We start from the raw sequence: 16,762 nt of genomic DNA, 5'->3' as shown, positions 1-16,762 counted from the left end.
CCAGGGTGACTTCTTGCCTTTCGCATCCCACTCCTGAGTTATCCCTCAATGGCAATGATCTTCACCTTCATTCCATTGCAGTTACCTACTCCCACGGCCACAACATAAAATGTGTCAGCACCTGCAAATATTTTGCCTCCAGAATAGTAAATTAACAATTCTACTCTCTGCCCATACCCTCCCATTTTTCCAGCTCTCACTTCTTTAGTGTCACTATATTTATTCTTCAGTCAATGATTTATTAAAAACTTACCCAGGCACAATTATGAACACTCAAGAAATAGCAGTGAATAAGAAAGTCTTTGGAGTGACAAATTCACATATTTCCTCCCTTAACAAATTCTTGATGCTAACTGATATTATCTCCTTTGTATCTTTTTCCCACTGTCCATAAGGGCTTTCCCCAAGCATTATCTCCTCCAACCACCTACCCTGCCTCATGAAGTTCCCACAGATAATTTATCTCTAATACATCACAAAGAAAATTGAAGCCATCAGAAAAAAAAATCACTGTGACTCCCTGCCATACCTCTAAACATACCTGCATCCACACTTGCTTCGCCCTCCCTCCTAACTGTCAAAACCAAAGGGGGGTCCTTCCACCTATTCAAGATGAATGCTTCCACTTGTGATCGGATCCCATGTCCCAGGATCTCTACCCCATTACTTTCCCCTCTCCACTTATTTTGTAGCCTTTCCCTTTCTACTGAGTCATCAGTAAGCAAGAGTTATTTTCAAGCAGAACTAGCTGCTGAAAACAGGTAAGCCTCTCTCTTAATATTATCTTACTTGTTTATTTAGATTATACTGTGGGTATCTGGCAGGTGGCCCTTCAAAGGTGGTCCTCACTTGTAGCCAGCAGATGGGGAAGAAATGGAAGACAATCTGGGGAAGCCAGGTATGGAGGTGGCAAATGTTATTTCTGCTTTCACTGCACTGACTAGAACTCGGCCACATGGCCACACCTAAACTTTAAGGAGGCTGGGAAAGTTAGTCCAGCCATGTGCCTAGCAAGAGGATAAAAAGGGACTTGTTAAATCCTAATGGTTTACCCGGACAGTTAAATAAAGGAGTTTTGGGGTCAGAAAGATCAGGGTTCAAATCACAGGCCTACAACTTAACAGCTTGGTGATGATTAGATGATCTCAGAGTTTAAACACATTTAGGGAAACATAATATGAATCTCTTACACTGAACAGGGTATGAAATATATCTGCTCCATGCCCTAGTAACTGGCTATGTGTATGTAGCTATTGCTCCAGATTCTGGAAAAGTATAATGTTTAAAGGCCAAGGGAAACTGTTTTTCATTTTCATATTTTCCACAAATAAGTAAAAGATATGGAAAATTCCAAGGAGGTTCTTGTCTCTCCCAGAAAACAAAAAATTAGGACAGATATCTGCAAAGTATTTTCAAGTCCCTGGGGAGATTTAAAAATCCTGACACCAGGGTCACACCCAAAACCAATTAAATTAGGCTCTCTGGGGGTGGAACCCAGGCATCAGTATTCCTTGAACACCCCAGGTGACACCAATGTGCAGCCAAGGCTGAGAACTACTACCCAAGAATGGACATTAAATATTATATTTTTGCTTTTTCATTCAAGTGAGCAAGTTACAGAAAGATTAAATACATACAATCAGGCAAGGTAATTCTGCCTTGATCATTTGTTTCTTCTTGCCTTAATCTTTTGGACTCTTGGAACTATTTCTAGGCAAGGTTTCTTAGTTTAGAGTACATTAATACTGAAACCTATTTCTAAGGACCTGCATGCTTACTATTAGTTCAAGCCCTATTAAGGCCCTACTAAGAGAAGTCACCATTCATTAGTCAAAAAAGAAGAAAAGTTACTGCATTGCTAGCATGAATTGATGAGCTAAAAATAAATACAGTAAGTTGCTCTTCCATAGCACCTTTCATCAGGAATCTGGTTATAAGGGTCTCAAGAGATGTGCATGGTCAGAAGCAATCTGGCAGGCTTGATACAGCTTTATGGTTCAAAGTTTTAAATAACAGTGCTCTTGAGGGCTGAGGATTGTGGCTTACTGGGTAGAAAACAAATGCTGAATGGAAGATTACAGTTTATATATTATTTGGTTGTACCTGTTGCCTGGAGCCAGCCTGGGCTATTCCACCTTTATAAATGAGTATTTTGTTCGGCTCTGGAAAAAAACACCCAAAAGCTCACACAGCTATTTGCCAGAAGAACAAGAATCTATGACACCTGGCTGTGAGACCTTGGACCTTTGGACCTGTGTCCTCAGCTTTAAGATAAGTGAAGTTTATTATAACATGGTTCAGTCCTACCAGATACTTATTTCTCTTCCATGACTTTACCACAGGTACCTGGTGGAGAGAGGGGAGAGCACGTAGAAGTATCTACAACACAATTTGGGAGAGAAAGAAGTGGGGGCTTAAGGAAGGTACAGCTGTAAGTAGAACTGGCTGGCTATTTCCTCTGAGTAGAGAAGGTCAGTTCAGACTGGGGCACACTGAGTGGGAGATATCAAAGTAGAGAAGGCTGTAGTATATGAGTTTGGATTTCAGGAGAAATCCAAGACTTGTAAAAGTCATTGGAAAGAATAAGGTCACCAAGGGCATGCGTATAGAGAAGAGGCACATACTGAGACATGGGGCCTGCCTATATTAAGAGGTTGTGGGGAGAAGAGGAAGAAGTAGTAAAGGAGGCTGGGAAACCCAGTGAGTTATAAGGAAAACCAAGAGAGTGGGGCACTTTGGAAGCCAAGTTCAGAGAAATTCCTAGAATGTGTGGTGAGCTTTAAGATTCTCAGCAACTGAAGTTCTCTCCCTCCCTTGCTTAACTGAAGGAATGGAAGCTGACTCCCAGAAGGTCTTTGATCTTACTTACTACATTGCATTAGCTTCAGTAGCTTGTCTTATCATTCCAATGCTAGCCAAGTTTCTCGGAAATTGTAGGTTCTGTAGGTTCTTATGAATGGGAATAAATAAAACTGATGATGCTCACACTTCAGTGTTTACCAAGTGCTGCCACACCCAGGCTCTCCTCAGAGCTCTACAATCTCCCTGTGAAATGAAGAAGGGTTGTCCCCAGAAGTGCAGATTCAAAATTAAAAAAAACCCTACAACTCGGCTGAGACTTTTTCAAAGCCAGCCATCTAAGGTTGTAGAAAAGCTAGGTGAGAACTTGGCCCTTCTGCCCTCACCTCTGGTTCTGCCGCTTCTTATCCTCAGGAAGGGAAGGCTATCACCAACACAGAGAAATCAGTGCACAACCAGTATTTGCATACTGCTTCATGGATCACATTATCACACACTCAGCATCAGGGAAAGAAAGAAAAAACCCAAACCAAGGCTGAACTGAATGAGTTATGGAAAGCAAATTAAACAAAGGTTTAAGAAATAGGCGTGTATTCCTTTGCCTCACCACCATCTCACCTTGTACTCTGCTGAAGGTGAACTGCCAACACGGTTATCAGTTCCCCCACTTTTCTAAAGAGGACTCTGTCCTGATCGAATGCAAGATATCACATGCCACTCAGAGTTTTAACTAAAGTCATAGCTTTTTATTTAGTGCCAAGGAAATTCAGTTACTTGCAGCCCTTCAGCCGCAGGCAAATCAAAGAGAACTTAGATCTTAGACCTAAGCATGAAATTTTTCAAATCCTTTTAAAGATCGAATTTTAAGACAAATAATCAATACACTGTGATCTGGCCAAGGCCTGGCAACCTAAAAATTTTCAGGCTCACTTTAGGGTTCCAGAAGCAGAGAACTACATTAAATCAGTCCTTTTTGGTTTTATAAAATAAGATGTTTATGGACTATTGGCTCTAAAAAGCCAAGCAGCAGGTTGTAAATGCAGAACTTACTTATCTATACAGCATACCCTGGATTAAAATTCTGCATCTGCATCTGTTCGTGAAATCAGCCTCATTGGAAAGTAATTACATCAGCAAAACCAAGTGGGATGGGTCAACACAATCACCATCTGAGTTTGAATGCTGTGTTTCCAAAAGACAAGTGACACACGGCAATTATTCCCTCTTTCTTATCCAGCAGCTGCTGTGTTTTGTTTTTAACTAATTAATTTCTGAAAGATCATCCATGAATGTAACATGAAATTTAAAAGACACAAAGGGATTTTATGGTGAAGAGAATCTGCCTCTACCCAGAACCCCTAACCTCACAGTTCTCTTTCCTGGAGCCAGCCACATCACCAATTTGCATTCAGGACACTGAAACATTTTGATGAGAATTCCTTTCATCTTCCACTCTTTTCCTTGTAGTCTTCAATCTTACTATTTTATTCTTTGTTCTTTCTGTAGCTGGGTTTTTGTTGTGCTGTTCATTTAAGACAAATCATTCGAAAAACGCCATGAAAAACCAGGGTCTACCAACTCTTATCATATAGTTATAATGGCAGACAGTATCTTATTCAGAGGCTCAGGTTCGTTTACTAGGATTATTTCCTAAAAGTTAAAAAGACTATCGGTGACAGAATAACCATGTACACCTGTGCAGGACTTTTTAAACTACTGTATCAAATGAAAGTAAAAAAACATATTGTCTTTAAAAATAAAAAATAAAACTCTCTATGATGGGCTGATCTTGCTTTAAAACCAGTGAAGCAGTACATTTTAGGGGTAAATTAAAAGGTCAAAATATTTTCCTAAACCTATGCAATCCTTCTACTATCCATTCCTCTTTATCTTAAACCTTCTCATATCAGAGTTGTCTGTTCCTCAGAATAAAGACAAAAATTTTTTGGTAATTAGCTGCCAAGAGTCCAACACCCTTGGTTGCCCACATCATTCCTGCAGGACCCATAGGCTGTCACAATCTATTCAGACGGCAAAGCATCCCTAATCCGGGCAGAATCTGAGTACATATCTGTTGGGTTTCTATGTGTCAGGCATCATGCTAAATATCGGGAATTGAGCGATGAAAAACCCATGCCCTGCTCTCCAGGAGTCAGCAACTTAAGGACACCGAGGGAGAAAGTACAGTCCCACGTTTTCCCACACTCTTTATCCAAATGTCCCACCAAATGTCATGCAAAGACATACTCAGATACACCTGCCCTATGTCTAGCACTCTGTGAAATGGCGGTTTCTTCACTGCCCCAAGAGCTAGTAGATTCCAGAGCCAGGGTTGCTCCCCGGAAGGCTGGCAGTGGACGGCAGAGGAACTGCTCACACCTCATACTCAAGTCTCCCCAGACCACTGCTAGAGCTGGAGGGAGGCTGCTGACCCCTTTCATAACTTTTCTCTAGACAGACATTGTAGATCCATGGCAAGAACTTCCTTGCTTCATTTGAGACACAGAATTAAGCAAATCTGGCTGAGAATCTCAAACAGAAAAAACAAGCAATTTCTAAACCAAGGACTCTAAGAAGAGGACTTTCAAATGCCACGTTTTCCTGTGTTACGGATTCAGGGCCCATCTTCCAGGAAAGGAATCAAAGAGCAAGCAGGGCCTGGTTGATAACAAGAGACAAGAGTTAGGTCTGGCCATCCCATCTGCTTCCATGACAAGGAGAATTCTTTACTAGGTGGTGATGGTTAGGGTAACAAGGCCCAGAAAGAGGATTTTTCTGATGGCCTGTCATCACTGATGCGCTGGAGTTGCAACTGAAAGGTAAGGAGAATGTCAGACTCGTGCAAGAGCAGAAGTTAGCCTACCCCACTCAGGACTCCCTGACCTGCTTTTCCTCCACACCATCACTGCTTTTCTAAAACACAGCTGCCACCTTGCTGCACAGACATGTCCATCCACCCCTGCCATGCTCCTCAGGAACTTGCAAATGGTCCACATGCCAATAAAGACATTATACTCATTTCTCTAGCACAGAAGATACCACTGGCTTAGGGAAAAGAATGGGAAAATCATTACTTTTAACTTAGGAAAGTCTGAGTAGCTTCATTTTGGGATTGGCTAGCTCACTGCTTTTAGTGACTTTTCTTTTTCATGTCATTTTTCAATGTAGGTTTCATAAACTTCAGACAACTGACCACCCACTCCCAGGCCCATTGCTATCTACGACCCCAAAATAAAATGATGTTATACAACACAGGGGAGCCCCAAACAATCCTAAGATTCTACTCTTTAAATGCCATTTTGCAGTTTAGTTATGTTCTGTGTCAGCAACCCATGAATACTAAACAGAGCATGTCAATACTGTGAAGTCACAGCGCTGCTCAGATTTCCAGTCTAAATTGGGAACTAAGGGTTATGCATCTAAAATGACAATGTGCTCTGCCTTCACACAGTTATCCGCCTCCTCAAGGCTTCTGTGGTTAACTCTAAAAATAAGAAGCAAAGGATCAGTTCAGAAACAATACAAAGACCTTTTAGGCAGCTTTCCGAGAGGGACTCAGTGCTGAGGCCATGGTTTAGCTAATTAGCACTGACAACCTGCCCCATCGCAGGTGCTCTTTGGAATGTAAACAAGGTGAGGGCTAGAAGAATTTGTCCTGTAAAAAGAGAACAGCACACAATTTCTGGGCTCTTGTAGGAGGCATCAAGTACTCCAAGCAGTAAACAGGGTCGGGGCTGCCCAGCAGTATGAGGGTCACACTTGGGTATTCCATAGTCCAGCAGGTCAGACTCTGCAGCTACATTCCTGGCACGAGTGGAACCCAAACAGCTCCCATGGCTGCTGCCACCTCTGCTTCCTGGACAAGCAGAAGGTCTGGGGACACCCCAGGGGCAGCATGGCTACCACCTGGATGTTCTTATCATTATGGTTCTTGACACCAGCAGGAAACTGCATTTCCGGGCTGGCTAAGATTTCAGAATGAGGGATAACTTGACGTTGCCAGCAAAATGGGTAGGTTCTGAAATATAATCTTAGAGCAAAGACCAGATGGGGATGAAATCTTTAGTAAGTAAGGGACATGTGGCAAAGGATTACCTACAGAGAGATGACTGACCACCCACTCCCACGCCTATACAGCCAGGGTCTGTGTCTACTGTCCCTTGAAGCCCCTGGACCTAGCATAGCATCTTCCAGAGAATTAGGTAGTGGGAAAATGTCTTCCCTTTAAACTGCTGAACTCACTGAGCAAGGGGATTCACATGAAGGCTCTCCCGCTGGCATGAATTAGTACCGTCTGCAAGGTGTCTCTGTGACTAGGGGTACAGTGTAGAAGCCAGAACTGTATGAGTGAAAGACTTGTGGGGGATGGAAGCCTCCTTACTCTCCCACCCTCCCTCTCAGACACAAAGAGCTGCTCCCACTGTAAAGCAAATCCAAGGGCAATCTGGTCTCAACCACCCTGACTTGACAGTAATTTCTAGATAGCTGTTATCAAGGACACCCACCCATCGGTCCCCTTGCTTTTTCACACACAGAGAAAACCTAGTAAAAAGGAAGTCAAGTTGCTGACAGCTTGGGGCTTTTCTGAACTTCCCCATCCTGCGGAAATGCACGAGCCAGCTGTGCTGCTCTGTGCAGGGAGGAATGGCAGTTGATGGAGCAGAACAGCTGCTGGCAGCTAAAGATCTGCAGGAAAGTAAACGCACAACGGACTGCCAGCTTAATGAGTTCTGACTTCACTACCATGCTAACTGAGGTCTCTGTACTGATTATCGAAAATCCATGCCCCCTGGTTTCCCAGTCTGTGACCACCCTACCACTGTCCCTCCCAGGGCTGGCTTAATTCTCCCTTCCTCCACCTCCTCCACCTGCACCAGGACCTTTCAAGGTTCACTCCCCCTATGTGACAAACACCATTTCCTTAGTCCGTGTGAACTATTTTTACGATCAACTCGGGTTAAGTCTCCCCTCCACCCCTTTGGTCCTTCTCCCTGACATGAGCAAACAGATAGTGAAGATAAAAGACGAGGATGAGTTGTTCCCAATAGCCAGTCGTCCCCTGCCCCCACCACTTCCTACAACAAAGAAAAAATTTGTCACCCATCTTGTCAAATGGATTGGTGAACCTCACAAGAGTCAGGTTGATTTCCCTAAATCAGTGGAGAGGAGCGCAGAGCAAAAATGAGCATTCCGAGGAAAAGAAGAGCAGACAATGTGCCTGTGTACAGTGATTCTCAAAGCATGTAGGAAGCCTTCCTGCTTGACCAAAGTTCTGGCCATCTGTTCAAAATGCAGGTTTCAGAGTATAACAGCAAACCCGCAGGACCAGTCTTTGTGTGTGGGGGTGGGGGGGGGGGTATAAAACACACATTTCAAAGGAAAATTCTGCATTGTCACATATATCACATTCCTCCAGGTTATCAAGTTTCAAGCTTTCGTTGCCCTTGAGCTTTTTTGCAACTCTCTAAGTTGTAGGTGGCTGACATAAAAACTCTCACTGTCCAGTTTTGATTGACTTACTATCCCTCTGCAGGAAAAAAGAAATCGCTTTTGCCTCCGTTTGCAATTCAGTTCCTTCATTCAATATGAACTTATGCTCTTTGACTTTTTTCCTTTGAACTGATTATAGCAACAGCCAGGTTCCCTCATGAGTAAAATGAAATAGTTAATGCATGTCCATTTTTATATCTGCATTAAAGAAATGATTTCACCTTTTTCTGAATATTACCTTTTAACAGGGATTGCACCCAGGAATCTCTATTGAACAGGGGTGACGCCCAGGACACTGTGTCAGGGTAGACAAAAGACAGCTCTCAGGACAAATGTGGCCAGCCAGCTTTTTTTGTAAACAAAGTTTCCTTGGAACCCTGCCACACCTGTTTCTTTATTGTCTGTGACTGCTTTTGAGCTACAATGGAGAAGTTGTGACAGAGACTCTATGGCCTGCAAAGTCTAAAATATTTACTATCAGGCCCTTTACAGAAACACTGTGCCAACCCCTGCTCTGGAGGAATAGCTTTCAAAGATCTGGATTTATCAAGCAGATCTTTCAGAGTCACTTGGAGGCACTGAGGGCAGCTTGGCTCTAGGGATCTGCCATGCTATGGAAAGCTCAGTAGGATCTACTGACATAGGGTGTGGCTCCAGCACCCTCAGGTGAAAGAAGGTACATGGAGCTCAAGGTGGCTCTTTAGACCACATTTTGTGTAGCAAGAATGGTTCACCTCAGTAAGTTAAGGAATTTTCTTCATGCACTAATTCAGCAAGCATTTATTGAGCACCTACAACTACATACAGCATGCAATGGGTGCCACACAGATGCAGGAGGCAGGAGCTCTGCCCTACAGGTGGCCACAACCCAACATTTTCAGCCACCACTGTATAACAGTTAAGATACAGCAGCTGAGAGAGAGGTTCTGCAGTCTGACCATCCAGGTTCAAAGCCTTACTCTACCACTTACTAGTTGTATAACCCAAGCACATGAAACTCTGTGCCTCAGTTTTCTCATCTGTAAAATGGGGACATTCACATAGTACCTACTTTAGAAGGTTGTTGTGAGGCTTCCATAAGACTGAATACACTTCTGACTCTGAGAACAGAGGATTGCAAGTAGTAAATGCCACCAATTAGTGCTATATTATGATTAGAGCCAATTATACATTAGTTGCTGTAGTAGGCCGCCCATGTGGATTCTCTTTAAACTTTGCAATAACCATGCCAGCTAGCTATTATCCCTGTTTTACTGAAGCAGAAATGAACACAGAGAGGTCAAATAACACTTCTAAGAATGCAAGGTATGAGCAGTATCAAAACCCATGTCCAATTCCAAAGCCCAGGCTTTTTACAGCATCTGCCCCCAACACAAGGTCTAAAGGGATGGTGACCTTGAGAGTGAAGGTCTGTGTTGACAAGGTCTTGTAAATTTCTCTTCAGATTCAAAATTTGGCTTTGGTAGAACAGATTTTCCTGATATGATATACCTAAATATTTTCCTTTGGGTACTAAGACTGAAAGAAATGATAATTCAATATGCCCCTGATGAAAAACGTTAAAGAGTAAAAGCTAAAGCATTTTATTTCTTTCAAATAAGATACTCAAGACATGTGATCCATTGCTTTCTCTTGAAATATCTAGTTAAATTTGAAAGCCAATACTGTAAAGCAGTTTATAGAGTGTTCTTATAAAAGTGTCCTTTTCTTTAGAACTTGATGGAACATAAAAAGGCCCCAAATGTGCATTTTAAAGCAGCTGAAATTGGTCCAGCACTCTTTTAATCCCTTTCAATGAAAAGGGTTCTCTCCATAGAGACTAAAAATAATTTGGCTCGAAATGCTGTATTAGAATGGAATCCAGCTAATTTCAGGGGTTCACAGGCAGAGGCGGGTTGATAATACTTTGCATCTTTAAAAACCTTATCTTCAGCGATTTGTGTTTTATATTACATTCTTCCAGGCAAAGGACTAGCTATAGTTATGGGGAAGGATATAAACAGAATCTTATTCTTAACAAGCAAGCAGCCAGACTTAGCTCACTGAAGCTGAAACCTGTTATAAGAATAAGACTCTCAACATTCAGAAAAAAGTCTCATTGTTTACCAATATTTCTAATACTCTAATATTCAAATCTATCAAGTCCATATCTAAGACTACAGCAACTTTTTAGGTCTGAAGCATAATTCTTTTTGATACATAGTTTGGTTTGAAAAAGGTTTGCAAAAAAAATCACAATAAATAATTAAATCTCTAAAGACTCTAAAGCTCCTATTTATGGATGTTTTTATTTTGCAAATCAATGGCTTCACAGTGTTGCAGTAAAAAAGCAAAACTGTCAATAGGGAAATGAGATGCTAGTGCTCACGAGACAGAATGGGCAATGAGTTACCTATCCTTGTGGCCATAGAGAAAATAAGTCCTTCACTACAGCACAGTCTCACCAGTAGGACACACATTCTACTGGGTGGGCTAGAAAACCATGCACACTTTGTTCTACAGACAGACAGCACAGCAGCGCCTGTGAATGACCTTCAGCCACACACTAAGCTAGCAGGGAGGCATGAGGCGCTGCAGCTGGGGAAAGCAGGTGCTTCTCACGCTTTGGGGGTGCCCCATTCACTTTTCAAAAGCCCAGGCAAGGTTACTGAACCCAATACATGTCAGAACATTTTTCTCCTTCAAAGTCCAATTAACTCAGAGATTCTCATAGAATTTAGAGACTTTAGTTCAAATCAGCTCCTGGTATAAGGAAAGCACTGGGTGTGTTAAAAAATGTCACAGGGTTTCAAACCCAGATCTTGGACTGGATTCAGATCCCACCATTGTCACTTTTGAGCAGTGACCTTGTGCTTATTTGAGTGTCAGTTTTGTTTTTCGTAAACTAAGGATAACATCAATTCCATTCCTACTTGCATGTCTACACACGCAAAGGGCTCAGCAGCACCTGACACACAGCTGTTCAATAAGCGGTCAGAAACCTTGTTGATGGATTTGGCCTTTAGTTTCAAATAGTCAACAAGGAACTGGATCCAAGAGTGTAAAAAATAAAAGAAATTCCATCTTCCATGGTAAGTTGGTGGGCTAAACACATGCATCTAGTTTCACTCTCTTGTAACCCCACTAAGACCACGTAAAGGAATTGGTTTTTCAAAAAGACAAACCCTGGAGAAAAGAAGAAAGAGCAACAGCAATAAAATTTTTAGAAGCTGCAAAGCAGAAAGATGCATGGTAACCAGCTCAGCAGGTGAGGAAACAAATGATCTCAAACCTGCAGGGAGGAAAGCTAAAAATGGATGGCAGGCTCCTCTGGCACTGTGGATAAAGAGAATAGTGAAGGCTCGAAAGGATGGCAAGGAAGCTGTCTTAGAAGTTATTACTTCTAGCTCCTTGCTCCATTCCACAGTCCCTTCCCCAGAATGCAGACAGGTCCCAACCCAGGCCTCTTACCCTAGGAGCTGCCAGGCTGAACACCAGACCTTCCCCTCCCAGCAGGAGAGTGAAAAGCCTCTCTAAGGCATCTAAGCAACCCAAGGGCAAAGACCTAAAGACCCACATTGGGGTTTTCCAAAAATTGCCCAGCCCCAATCACCCGATGGTGAAACAATTTTGACAAGCTCCACCCACCTGATTAGAACTTCACAACAGCTTTGAAGTCTCCAAGCAACCCAGGATTACAGACATCTGTGAAAAGCCTCTACCTAAGATGACAGAGATCAAAACAAGCAAATAGAAAAGAGGGAACACAGACTACGAGCTTGGAGAAAACTTCAGCAAATATATATCATTGATATCTTCACAGACAGAAGATCCTGTATATATGAAAACAGAAAATCATAAAAAACAAAACCCAGAAAATTAAAAAGCCAAATCAAACATTCTCAGAATTGAAAAATATTGTGAGAAATCAAATACAATGGAAGTGCCAGAAGAGATCTTCCAAAAATTAGAATACAAAGAGATTAAAAAATAGGAAAAACTGGGAAATCACAGTAACTGCTACAGAGAGTCTAGCTCCTGAATGTTCGTTGCAGAATGAGAAGAGAAAAATGGCGAATAAAAGGAATATTCAAGAATAATTTCCCAAACTGAAGTTGAGGTGTCAGAGTGAGATGGCACAGAGTATGTCAAAGATCACCTAGCACAGTGGATGAAAACAAACCCATGCTTTGGCCCGCTGGTGTGACATTTCAGACCTCTGGAGACAAAAGACTTTACAAGCTTTCAGAGTGAGAAAAATCAGGTCACAAGTAGCCTATCAGGAATCATAATGGTCTCACACTTCTCAACAGCAACAGTAGAAACAGAGGACAACAGAGCCATGTGTTCATTTTCCTTCAGAACTTTGATTTCCAACTTGGAATTCTATTCCTGAAATGCCAGTCAAACATGATGGTAGAATAGACATTTTCAGGCACGCAAGCCCTCAACAAAATGTACTTCCCACGTACCTCTCTCACAGTTACTGCAGGATGCAAATCATTGCAATAAGTAAACAAAGGAGGGCAATATCAAAGGAAAAGCAGCTCTAACACAGGCGAGAGGGCAAGGGATGCCCCGGAAGAGAGTGAAAGATGACCCCAGGATGAGAGCAGGGCACTGGAAGAAGAGGGTAACCAGTCCAGATTAGAGCAAGGTGAGTCCAGAGATGGGCACATGGACTGTCATCACAAGATGCCTGCTGCCATTAAACCTGACGACAGAATGACCGGGTGAGTTGGACCCAGATCCTTGCTATGTCGCTTTTCTTGCCCACAGTCTGATGGTGGGCCTGTTCTCCCCACCGCCGGTATCGGCAGAGGTCTCTCATCTCACTGCACAGCAGTGCTCTGCTTTGACCTATTCCTGGAAGCTGGACACAGGCCCCTGGGAGCCAAAAAGCAGCTCCGCTCAGCTACCTGTGCTCCAGCCCTTCTTCCTCTGGGCAGCTTGCTTCTGGCTCTGCACGACAGCACCATCAGATGACCTGATGGTCAGGAGCCCATTTTTCCATGGATCTACTCATGGCCTTGCCCACCACCTTCTCCAGAAGGAACCTCAATAATCTTTAGGAAGCCAGATTTCTCCCAGAGACTTGGTTCATTTTATCTTCTCTTGGGACAGTCATCAAATAGAAGCAATGTTGCCCTTTCCCTGCAGAGCTAGTTTTGTGCTTCCTGCTTGGTTTTCAAAACTAAGCAGTATATATATTTTAAGATACATACACACACAGGGGCACTAAAAAGAAAATGAGCAACACAAGGCAGGGTAGTAGTTCTCTCTGGAGGGGAGGAATACCATGCTACTGGGGAAGGGTGCAGGGGAAAGGTGTATAAAGAGCAGCTGTTGTCCCATTTCTTAAACTGGGGGGTAGACACATAGGTGTTTAATATTCTTTATACTACATTATAGTAACTAAAAACTTCTGTATTTAGGATATAATTTGCAATTTAAAAAGTAATTTGGGTCACAGATTATATTACAAACTCCACAGAATCTGTACCATTTGTCTCCATTGTTCCCCAAAACAGCAGTAGACAGAGTCTACTCCAGTCATCACAATCCTTTTATGTGCCCCAGGACAGCAGTCACAGAAATGCCATTCTGCAAGACACTTTACGACAGGAACAAACAGAAACAGGCCCCTCTGTGATTAGCTTTCATGTACAGCCATAATGAGAAATGCCCTCATGCTCCACCATCGATGGGATTCCCACAAGCTGACAGGCTTCTGAGACAAAGCGAAGTATCTAGTCAGAAGAGATCATGCTCCCCATTTCCCCAGCATGGTTCAGTGTTGTTTGAACAGACTGGCCATTCCAAAACAAATACCCCAAACAACAGGTTCACTTTCTCAGCATAATTCAGATGAAACAACAGAAATGTTTACCATTACCTACTGACCTATCTTTGGTAGATTTCATTAAAGGCTATGTATGCTGGGCTCACATCACCATGGCTCAACTTTTATCATTTTTCTCGAAAGGCATTTTGCTATTCAATTTCAGAAAGCTGTTCCAACAGAAAAACTTTCCAAATTCTCATGTGCTCAGTGTTTCCCTTGTATGTCCAGTCAAAGGCCTGAAGATGCTGCAGCCCAGCGCTCTCGCCGCTGCTTGGCCGGCCATCTGGCTGACATATGGCCTTCCTTCCCTCCTGCCAGTGAGTTTCTGTTCCCTCATGTGGGACTCACCTGCAGGTGCACATGGAGAGGATCAAAACCAACTGGGCTCTGATTTGAGTAAAGGCACCCTCATCCAAGTAATAAAGTGAAACAGCTAGCTAAATCATACTAACTCAAATGGATTCACAACCCTGACTTTTCTAAAATATTGTCAGAACCAGAATCTTCAGAAGGAATTATTTTTTTATTCCCATACTTAAACTGCCTCCACTTGAAACAAGAGTGCTCCTTTGCGATAAGCTCACCTCTTAGAGGATGCAGTGAAGTGAGCTGAGACTCTTTGGCCACGGGGCTCTTTCTCATCAGCTGTTTCCAATAAAGTAATGACCATCAGTAATATATCTCCTCCTAGATCAGAGCTTCTCAAACTTGGCTGCACACTGGAATCATTTGGGGAGTTTTAAAAACTACTGGTGCCTGGGTCCCACTGATTTACCCGGTCAAGGGGGTGCTCTGGGCTACTTTAGTATGTAAAGCTCCCCAGGTGACTCTAATGTGCAGCCTAAAGTGACAAAACTATGGCCTATTAGAGAATAACGGTGGCCAGTTTATTCCTTAAAAAAAAAAAAAAAAAAGCTAGTTTCCTAAAACCTATCACCACAGTAACAAAGTGTATATTCCCATAAGCCAGACAGCACATTAAGTGACTGAGAGCACAGAATCTTGAGTCAGGCTGCCTGGGTTTGTCAGTGGCTTTGTCACTTGCTGTTTGAGTGTTCTTAGGCAATTTGTATCACTGACCTCTTCTTCAGTTTCCTCATTTGTGAAATGGGCTAACATTAGTACCCATACCTCACAGGATGGGGGGTAGTAGATTAGCTGATGTTACAGAATGCTTACAACAATGGCATTGACACAGAACATGTCTTAGAAATGTTTGTTGAACATTGAGCTACTTTCTGTCAAGTCTCGAAGAAATTGGCAGTTGTCTTAACTAAAAAAGCTCACGATCTGATAAAACTTTCTTCAGGATGGATTTTGCACATTTTGGGGACAAAAGAAGTCCCTCAAATTTCCTGCACTGAGTCTTATTTTAATAATGGAACTTTATCCAGCTCTGGCAAAAGAGGCATTCTTGAGGTCTGAGAGAGAAATTTAACGTAACATAGCAACATTCTTTCTTGCTATGTCCACCCTTCTCGTCATCATTTCAGACATCCGTGTCTTTGTTAATAACCTGCTGTGAAATCTGAGTGCTGTATTTGTAGGAATTGGCAAGAACAGCTTTAGAATTCCAAGTTCTTCTTTTCAAAGGAATACGTCCCTGCCTCACTCAGAAGATAAAGGAGTTGTTTTTCAAGGGGCTCTCTGTACTGTGGTAGCAAATAGAGGTCCCTGAATTTTTCTAACTTTAATTTTTTTAAATAGCTGTTACACCAAGCACCATGCACAGAAATCCATTAATTCTAAGAGATATTTAAAACAGGAAACCAAAACTGAATATAGTCTTGAAATGTATGTGTGAACAGATATTTGGCCACACAAGCTTTTCAACTACAAGAATAAATATAAAACAGTATTTGAGGAAAGATATTTTCATACATGCAGCTCCTAAACACAGAGAAAACCTGATGGTAAACATTTCAGTCTCGCCCACTATCTTCCACTAACAATAGAACTGGTTCTTCAAGGCAGTACAAAACTGCTGTAGAATTATGGTTGTGTATGCAAAGACAGAGCTTCAAATACTACTCACCAGCAGCACTTCAGATGCATCAGCTTGCTAATGCTTTCATTCAAATACCAATGCTCCAGTTCTCTAATGCCATGAAGTAGTTTCTTGAAAGTGATAAAAACTCATCTTGAGATTACTAATCAGACACTGCTGTGAGGATGTGTAAATGGACCCAACACTTCTCCAGGGCAATTTGGCATTGGGTATCAAAAGCACTCACAGAGTGTATATCCTCTGACCTGGGATTCATCTTCTAAGGATTTATTCTCAGGAATTAACTAGACACACATGTGAAAATGCACATGTAAGGAAGGTCATCACATTGTTTAAGAGCGGAAAGGAAATGAAAATATCAGAGCACTGGTTACCTAGAGGATGGTATATTCATGCAATGGAGTCCTGTGGCATAGAAATATATAGAGTGAAAAGAAAAAAATATCTGCAATAAAGGTTGTAAAAAAAAAGTAATTAAATGATTAGGGTAGCAGGACTCCATTTTTGTAGAAAATAAAGTTACTAATTGTAGAAAAGTGTATGGAAGGCTGTACACCAAAATGTTAAAGGAAGTTATCTCTGATTAATGGGATTGTGGGAATTTTTCTTTGGGGGAGTAATTTCCAATTATTTAATTACGT

The 16,762-nt window shown here is 42.1% G+C and overlaps 1 protein-coding gene across 1 annotated transcript in view; it reads right to left on the bottom strand.

The window, feature by feature from the left end:
- The window catches only part of TSPAN7 (tetraspanin 7), a 117,350-nt gene that overhangs the window by 60,567 nt on the left and 40,021 nt on the right, over positions 1 to 16,762 (bottom strand). The gene's annotated exons all lie outside the window — the stretch shown is intronic.

The sequence above is a fragment of the Manis pentadactyla genome, chromosome X (assembly GCF_030020395.1).
Source record: "Manis pentadactyla isolate mManPen7 chromosome X, mManPen7.hap1, whole genome shotgun sequence".
NCBI lineage: Eukaryota > Metazoa > Chordata > Mammalia > Pholidota > Manidae > Manis > Manis pentadactyla.
Note: the sequence above shows the minus strand (reverse complement) of the source record. Positions and strands in the feature narration are given on the sequence as shown.